The sequence below is a fragment of the Haemaphysalis longicornis genome, unplaced genomic scaffold, assembly GCF_048455015.1.
Source record: "Haemaphysalis longicornis isolate Haplotype H1 unplaced genomic scaffold, Haemaphysalis longicornis Haplotype H1 scaffold_1, whole genome shotgun sequence".
Taxonomy (NCBI): domain Eukaryota; kingdom Metazoa; phylum Arthropoda; class Arachnida; order Ixodida; family Ixodidae; genus Haemaphysalis; species Haemaphysalis longicornis.
The window spans coordinates 339,662,220-339,671,350 of record NW_027526203.1 but is presented as its reverse complement, the minus strand read 5'-3'; positions in this window follow the sequence as shown (position 1 = coordinate 339,671,350).

Genomic DNA, 9,131 nt, shown 5'->3' with positions numbered 1-9,131 from the left:
AAAGCAGGTCAGATTCATATGGACGCCGGCCTACTCTGCTCTTCGCGGCAGACAGACGGCACACGTCCTGGCCAGAGAACTCGCCCACCGGGCACCGCACGAAGAGTCGGAGCGGACCTGGCAACCGCTTCTCACATACGCCGACATCACCCAACCTTACCGACTAGCGAGACATTATATCCACCCGTCACCGATCAGGCCACGTGAGAACAGAAAGTCATCCTGCGACTACAGATTAATACCTGCCCACACTCAACACGACTACACGCCATCCATCCTACTCTTTATGATCCTCTATGTGCTCGTGGCCAAGCCACAGGCACACTGCACCATATAGTCTGGGAATGTCAACTAAACCTAGATATTCCCCCCACACCCAACCCCTCACGCGAGCCACCGAATGGGAGAGTACGCTGACCAGCACCTGCCCAGAAACGCAGCTTTTGCTGGCGGAAAGGGCGAAGAGATCCGGCCGTACCAACGAAGTCTTGGACTGAAGACCCGGACCCCACAAATGTGCTCATTTCAACTCTGATTAAAGTCTCTCTCTCTCTCTCTCTCTCTCTCTCTCTCTCTCTCTCTCTCTCTCTCTCTCTCTCTCTCTCTCTCTCTCTCTCTCTCTCTCTCTCTCTCTCTCTCTCTCTCTCTCTCTCTCTCTCTCAAAAATAATAATGGTAGTGCAGGCAGTCAGTTTCTAAAGCAAAAACGTATGTATTTAGAAGGCGCGGAGCTATAAGACGTCGTTTAGTACGCCACTATAATCGAACGATCGTCCTTTAACAGGATATGTTACGCTACAACGTAAACAACAGCACGTGCGTTAGGCTCTTTTGAAGACCATATAGTCCACTTTAGGCAAAAGTTCTAACGAAGCTGCTTTCCGCGGCATACGCAGGAAACAAGAGGAACTGTCGAAAAATCATTCAACTTGGGGGTTCTTACAATAAGACGGAAGAAATCTGCATGTCTCCTATGGACACTTGTAGCCACCACAAGACCACGTGCAAGCCCATACGCACCCGGTCACTGCGGCGTCTCAAATCTGCCAGCGTGAGTCAATACGCCCTGCTCGCTGTCAGCACGAACGCGTCGGGACGGGCATCGTGCGGGAGGATCAATGACGCTAATGAAAGGGGGGCAGAGACCCCGGGCCGTAAAAGGACCGCCGCTCTGCCCCTATTCCCGTCCGTCCTAATGGGGACAGTGCAGCGCGCCCTGATTAGGGGCTCTATTAATAAATACCAGGCGTGGTCCGGGCCAGCGGCGCATGCGCGAAACGGTCCACCGGTCAGCCCGGATAGGTCCCTAATAGGCTGTAATCGGCCGACTGTTTTCCTAATGTGGCAGATGGCACAGCCGCGCGCATCCGCTCCGTGGTCAGTGGACCTTCCCGCAACCCGCGCCTCGCCCCCTACACAGCCGCCGGCGGGGCCGCGGCTGCCGCTGGCCGGGCCCGTAACAACGCCGCGCGGATTGACTTCTGCCCGCTACTCGCCAGCACATACCACGGGTTGCGAGTCCGTTGAAGGGCTGAGATTCGCGCTTTTAGGCTTGCTGACTCAAGATGCAGCACCTTTACGGACGACTAGTCCCATTTAAAGTTTACTTGCCAAGAAGGGAATTTTTCATAGCTTGCGCAGCCAGCCCGAGTCGGTAAGAGCAAAAGACATGGAAAAAAAGAAGAAACACTGCACAGATAATGGCCGCGGCTGTTGGCATACGAAAATAGTTGGGTGAGACACACGTTTCCAAACAACGATCGTGTGATCAACGGCGGTTAATAGCTATAGAACCTTATATTAGGCAGATAGTAGGTTAAAGAAAACATCGGCATTCCAACAACACGTGGCAGAGAATCCATAAAAATAAAAGGCTGAGAATAGGCTTAGCCGCAATGCCCTTGAGAAAATAATCGCTGCGTCTAAAGGTGTTGGTATGGCGTAGAACGAGTCCAGGCACACGATTAGGCTCCATAATTTGACGTGCACTGTTTTATGGCGCAATGAAAAACTTGACGCTTGCATTGCGTCGTGCAGTTTTCCGAGTCAAATCCCGTATGGACTCATAGCCCATATGGGATTCGCATAAGCCTGCCCTATTGTCACAATTTTTCGTCGCTCAGGTGAGTTGTGGTGAAGCATACCCACCGTACTTTAAAGAGCATGGGAGCAACAAGTTTACGGAATAAGCCTGTTTGATACCTGGCGAGACGGCAAAAGCACGAAATAAGGGAGGGGTTGCTCACGATGAAACGTAAGCACGGTGATCACGGGGCGTGAGGGCCAGAGGATCCGATTTATGGTCCCGAAAAATGCATCCGCCACTAACGCTTATCATTTAAAAAAATATTTTCAACTTCCTCTTTCTAAAACTGGAATGCTTCTAAAGGACAGTCAACAACCGCGTCCAGTACTTAGTTTAGGTGGCCCCAAAGTACTCAAACCAAACGTTACTACTCCACGTCCATCAGATAAATTAAAAACTGGCTCAGAAATTTTTTCTCTATTTCTCGGTCTATAGGCATTGTTTCACCATCGACAAGACTAGCATAGCAAGGCGCAAACTGGAGGATTTTGTGAAAATACGAAAAAAAAAATTAACTTGTCAGCTGACAAACTGCGTATGTGTGAAGAAACTTTTGTGTACAATCACGATTTCAACACTGTTGAGTTATTAACAAGATAGCTAAAAAAATAACATGTTCGCATGTCCCCAAGCCGCCTCGGTCACATTCTACGCATCCTTCTTTGAACATATGGTTCACTAATATCCGCAGCCTGCTGTCTAAACGAGAATATATCTGTAATTTTTTTGACGACAGCGACACAGATATTTTGGCATTAACCGAGACGTGGTTAGAGGTCCAAATAACCACTAGTGAGATGCTTCCGGGTAGATATAACTTTAACTTTAACATACACCGATGGGACCGCCACCGAAAACGGGGTGGGGGTGTTCTTCTTGCTGTCAAAAAAACAATTGCATCCTTCGTCATTGAAGCTGAGTCACCTATCGAAATAATCTGGGCCTCTTGCATTACCTCAACTACCGACATCTTAATTGGTGTTTGCTACCATCCCCCCGATATATCCCATTCATTTATTGACGACTTGCATGACAGTACCAACCTCGCTTTGAAGAAATACCGGGGACATGAAGTTTACCTTCTTGGAGACTTCAAATACCCGCGAATGGATCGGTCCTTGTTGTCACCCACCTGTAGCAGCTAAACTGATTTCTTCAATTTAACTCTGGACTTCAATTTCTCTCAAATTATAGGCCAACCAACCCGGGGCTACAATGTTTTAGATTTAGTTTAAACCCCTGCACCTGAAACCATATGCCCGTTATCTTTTTGCGTGGATTTAGTGACCACAAACCAATGCAGTTAACCGTTTAAATCCCTACTCCGGAAAGAGGATTCAGTAATAAAAAAATTCGCGATTATAGGCGAGGAAATTACGATGGCATGAACACTGTTTTGGATGTCCTTCTTCATGAAGTATTTCTGCCCACATTTAACGTCCGTACTATGAAATCCAACTGGCTCGTTTTTAAGGACAAATTGTGCACGTTAGTCGATAAGTGCATATCCTTAATTAGTATTAGTAACCATAAAACTAACCCATGGTCTAATAAAAATCTTCGAACGTTGAGAAATAAAAAGAAACGATTATGCAAAAACGCAACAAACGGGCCTTGCGCATCCTCATGGAAAAAATACACCAACGTCCTGAAAATATACAAGCATGAGTTGGACGGGGCAAAAAAACAAGTGCTTCACTCAGGATCTTTCTTCTATTCTCAAAAACAACCCCAGAAAATGTTGGCGCACAATTTCACCTTGTGTTAATGGATATAAAATCTGCTTGTTTGACGACAACGACACTCCGCTTTCTGATGAACAGTGCGCATCCGCATTCAACTCGTTTTTCACTAGTATTTTCACCAGGGAAGTTCATTCTAATGTTCTCATTGTTGCCGACCTTGATTACCCTTTTATGGAAGAAATAAATATCACTCCTGAAATCATCGCTTGCCTCATTAATAATGTAAAAATATCCACTTCTAGCGGCACTGATAACATCAACACTAAGATACTAAAAAACACAGTACACGCCTCAAGTCAAATACTATTTCATATTTTCAAACAGGCTTAAACTTGCGGCCAGCTACCAACAGACTGGAAAATAACTAAAGTCATTCCCGTATTCAAAATTGGTAATAAAACCTCACGTCAAAACTATCGATCCATTTCATTACCATGCATTTTCTGCAAGTTGCTTGAGCACATCATTGCATGGCACATATTTAGTAACCTCGAGAAAAATGAGTACTTTTACAATAATCAGCATGGCTTCAGAGAAGGCTTTGTCTTGTGACGCGCAGTTGCTTGAATTTTCCTTCGAGTTACATTTCAACTTCATTCATAATCAACAAACCGACTGCATATTCCTCGACTTTTCCAAGGCATTTGATCATGTGGCTCATTGTCGCATTATTTTTAAATTATGAGCTCTCCGCATAGACTCCTTAACTTTATCCTGAATGCGAAACTTCTGGTTGCTTCGCCAACTGTTCACCATTGTGAGTGATTCTTCTTCAACAGTAACTGACGTCACCTCTGGTAGCGTTATTGGCAGCGTTCCTGACGTCAAGGCAGCGTTCTTGGTCTATTACTGTTTTTAATTTATATTAACCACTTGCCAAACAATTTCATCATGCGTGCGGCTTCTCACGAATGACTCTGTCATACATCGTGTAATTAACACCACCCAAGATGAGGTTATCTTGCAAAAAAATCTTGACGAAATTATTTCCTGTTGCACGACTTGGCAAATGATCTTAAACACAACTAAGTGCAAAACTATCTCTTGTTCTCGTAAGCATGCGTACTCTGATTTCTCTTACTGTGTCAATAACTCAGCATTATATATCACGAGCCACTACCTACAGATATTTAGGTATCAACTTCACTTCTGCACTTTCCTGGTCCACTCACAGTACTTCAATCTCCGCAAGAAGCATCTAAAACAAGGGGTTACGTGCGCCGTAACCTGCGAAACGCGCCAACAGATATTCGCAAAGTGTCCTACTTCACATTCGTCCGCCCGCAGCTAGAATTCACCTCATCGATATGGTCACCTCATCAAAGTTACTTACTTAATCTGGTTGAGTCCATCCAAAATGGAGCCGCCCGTTCATTTCTCACAACTATAATCGCAATTCAAGCCTCACACAGATAGAAATTCGCAATTCATTACAACCATTACAAATTCGTCGCATGATCGCTCTTCTGTGTCTGTTTCACAAATACCGGCCGCGGCGCCCGCTTTTCTGATGGAGGCGAAAAGCAAAAACGCCCATGTGTTCGAGATTTCCGCTCACGTTAAAGATCCCCAGGAGGTCAAAATCAATCCGGAGCCTTCCATTACGGCGCTACTCGTCGCCTGTTTAGCGTCGGCGCGTTAACCCCTACAATCAATCAATCACAAATACGTCCCCAGTGATAACCCATCCCCACTCCCCCTCGAACCCCCTTCAAGCATGTCGCTACGTTTGCATGGTCAATTCACCTTCAAGCGTATCTATGGAAAAACGCTTGCATTCATTTCATCGGCTCTATCTCGTGCCATGTCTCATTGGAATGATCCTTCTGACGCTATCGCTGCTATATAAAACCGTTTGCGTGAACACCTAAATACACATTTTTCCTAATATTTTTGTTTCATATTTGTGCTTTCCACATACTCGATAACTATGTCTTTGTATGTCTGCTTATTCCTTCCTTGAATTTTGCTCTTAAGTGATTGTTTACAATTTTTTCAGGGTGCTTTTTCATTAAGAAATGTATACTTATGTTTTGATAATCATGTTTATACATCCTTTTTTCATGTGTTGGCTGTGAGCCCCAAAGTTTCTGTTTTGTATAGCTCCCCTTATCCCATGCTCCACCTGGAGCCTGTAAGGGTTCCCTAAATAAAATAAAAATAAAATAAAAATACGTATCAGGTCATTTTATGTCTCTTGTGCTCAATATTAGGTACTTCCCTCGGTATATTTTCGTAAAATAGGCGTCAAATTACGTGGCATTTCTTTAGACTTTTCCGTGCATACGTCGCTGATCTCTTACATAAAACAACATGGCGCGAAAAATTCACGAAGTCTAGAATAGAGCCTGAAAGCTTTATTGCAAAGCGCAGATGCCGCTTTTTATTTGAAAGGGAATTATTGCTTTTAATGCCCTACACAAAGAAAGAAATGGGAGCGAAATAAATAGCACAGGGCACCTTTAAAAAGTTGCAGAATACCCCTAAGCCTATCCTCACGAGATGAGAGAGCGAAAGCGTTTCTCCTGGCTAGGTTCGTCGACGGTCTTGTGGCGATTGCGAGGCCACGCCTGGACAACGGCGACAACGGAATCAGTGCAAGAACTTCAATAACTATCCATACTTCTGTGAAACTGCCTGCACAGGAGCTGATGTCTAACCGAGACAGCTGCCGAGGTTTCTCATGCACGTGTTTTTCTTTGTGTTTTATATTGATACGAACGCTTGTTTGCAAGGTTGGCGAAAGCGCGCACCCGGCTGCGTTCTCAAAAGGGGTACCCGACCGGCGTCCGCAAAAAGCGTCACAAAGCACCTAACTCCCGGTGCGTGCCCAATCCCTATTGGCTGCGACGATTTCTACAGCGCGGGCATACGAAAACATAAAACACAATGAAAAGCTCGTGCGTCATAAATCTCGCACTCATACTCAGTTGGCTTGAGCTTCTTTGGAGGTGGTGTCAAAGCAGCATAAATAATCATTATACAGCAGGTATCTGCAGTGACTCCGATGTAGAGGTAATGTGCTTAGCGTTGACAATGGTAGAAGACTCGTGAATGATTCACCTAGCCAAAAGAAGCGCTTTCGAGTCCTCATCTCATATGCTTAGGGACCCCGTGCGAGTTTTTGTCTGGCGCACGCCGGTATCCGCAGCCCCAAGTACAGCGAGCACGACGTTGCTTGGCTCGTCGTAAGGCCCTTTTTGAAGTCTGCCCAACGTTAAACCTAAACGCGTGTCTGTGATGTGACAGGAGGGCAAAATCAAAAAACTGTATGGCCAATCCAGAGTGGATGCAGTGTGCAACGCAACGAAGAAGGCAATTCTGGTTGAGCGTCATCGTCATTACCACAAGGAAGCCCGAGAAGATGAGGAAGGCGATCTGGAATTACAGCTTCTTACATGGCCACTTCGCAGCCTGGGGATTACATTATCTGTGCCGAGCCTCCTCTCGCTTGGGGCGTCCGGGGCGGGGTTCTGCCGGCGGGATGTGTGCTCAGCCCTTCTGAGCTTCACAGAAAACTCTAATCGATTCCCGCTCTGACTGGATTCCTACACGCTGAAAGTTACGTAATTGGTTTAAGGTCTTCCCAGTTCATTATTGTTATTATTTTTTTTAATCTTGGATTTTGCTTTCAAAAAGTATTGCCAACCTCTCTAAATTTACTATTTACAGGAGCCTGTATTTAAATAACCCCTTTTTTCATACCCCTGATGTTTGGCCGATCCCCTCTTTGGGTATGTGCTATTCACTAAAGACCATCATCATCAACAACATCATCATCATCATCATCATCGGGTAGCCCAGGGCCCTGTCGGCGAGCGAGTCGTCAAGTTCTGCGGCCTGTAGACCGTACGGTTAGAGCCACGTTGTCCTGCGGATGTCGACCGGACAGCCAGGCACCACGTCCCCATCCTGAACAACGGCCCGAGGTCGGAACATCGTGCCACCGTTCTTTACTGCGCTGTTTGACCTGATACATTGATGTCCCCATCGTGGTTTGAACGGCCTGTCGTCATCTGCTTCTTCAACCACAGCTGGACATTTAATTCGTACGACTGTGCGCTTCTTTCTTACACAATTAGAACCCGCTTGGACAGCTTGAATCTAAAACATTTCTCCTAATACTTTCCTCTACCTGAACTTTTTTTCCGTCTCCTTGTCCTGCTTTGTATGTTGTTCTTTTTACCGTCTGCATTGTCTCCATAAATATTCTTCCACGCATAATTCCAAAACCCCGTGTTGCATTCTTTGACCGGTGCGTCTCAGTACCTCGCCTTCAGTCCCCGTAACCTGATAACATCACACGATGTTAAGACTTCCCCACACGCTTTTAGGCCCAACGTCGTCACCCGTGCCCATTGAAAATAGTACATATTCAAGCTACGTATACCGGTGCACATTGTAAGACCTCAAAGCGAAACGTTAGGCCTAAGTTCTGGCGCGCATCGCCCACATGCTGCTGTTATTCGAACAAAGCGATTCAGACCCGCAGGTAGCACACACCCGCGGTGGTGCATTAGACAACTCCTTATAAGCTGGAGCGTACGCTGCTGAAGAGCACAGTGAAACAGGCGCTGCGGGGCGTGGTGCATGCTGGGGCAGATGGGAAGCAGTCAGTGAATCAATCAATGAGTCACTTAGAGGGCAGGCACTAGGAGGGTCGGGCCCAGGAAATCTCTGTCCGTATGCTCTGAATTATGTGTGCGCTCTCTGAAGCCTACGAAGGCCTACATACCCGCAGAGAAGCACAAACCCGCACAGGCGTACTGGAAAACGCCTTCTAGGCAGGTCACCTTGCTGCTTTCGCGCGATATTCCGTGGTTGTCGCAGACAAACCGTCTGTGATATTTTAACGCCCAGTTGGGAATGGTTCTGGTCTAGAGCGAGCTGAAGAATAATGTTCTGGGGCATAACGCTGGTAGATAGAGTTTGGCTATGAGGCACGCCGTATGGAAGCGCTACGGATTGATGCCACCCGGGGTGTATAGACTTGCACCCATATACTGTGCACACGGGCGTCTTCATCACGAATACAACCTCCGAAAGATACCTGGATAGGCGGCTAAAATGTTTTGTGCTGATAGGACACTTGTGGCACCAGATTGTAACCTCGTACATTCGGGACGGTTTTGTGTAATTATATGGGTGAGTGGGTTGTAAACTTCGGTAATGAGGACCCCCCTTTCGACAGACAATGTGTCCGGCTGTGGAGAGCGTACAGGACCAAGTGAGAAGCTTAAAGAAGTTGTGGGGGAAGGGGGAAATAAAAGTGGGTGAGGAGGGGCAATGATGAAACGACAG